Raw genomic sequence first — 617 nt, forward strand, 5'->3', positions numbered from 1 at the left:
GCCATCACGACATGAATCAGAGCTCAGCTTGGGAGACAAGTCCCAAAGCCTGCTTCAGTCCCTTCTCCTTAGTCATACGAGTCCTTGGCTGCTGCGCAACACAGCAGTGTTAACTGCATCACTAACTGGCAGCCGGCATGCCTGCCCCGGCCAGCGAGAGCCAAGGTCAGGCCGGCGGGGGAGTGCTCTGCTGCCTGCGGAAGCCCTGCGCATCAGCCCCCCTCCTGCCCTGTGGCACCCACTATTTAAGAAGGGGGGGCTCCTGGTGCCAAACTGAGCTGCTTCACCTCCTGCGAATCATGCTGGCTGCAGATGCCCAGCTGAGCCGCTCCTAGTCTCGGTTACTACAAGTACTCTCCGCTGAGCACTCTGCTTTGCAAAGAGAGGTTTGCTTGCCCCAGCCTGCCTCCCCCAGCCTGCCCATAGCTCTTTCCATGCTCCCACCACCCCAAGGGCTCAACCATCTGCTCCATACCTGGCTGGCCACCTCCAGACGCAGAACTGAAGACAGCGGTGGTGAGAGGGAACAGGGAGGGGAAGGCATGCCTGGCAGAGGAGGTCATCCCAGCAGGCAGAGGGCAAGGCTGTTTGCCTGCAAAGCTGGAAGATTTGACGGC

This window comes from Fulmarus glacialis, unplaced genomic scaffold (genome assembly GCF_000690835.1).
Source record: "Fulmarus glacialis isolate BGI_N327 unplaced genomic scaffold, ASM69083v1 scaffold6604, whole genome shotgun sequence".
NCBI classification, from domain to species: Eukaryota; Metazoa; Chordata; class Aves; order Procellariiformes; family Procellariidae; genus Fulmarus; species Fulmarus glacialis.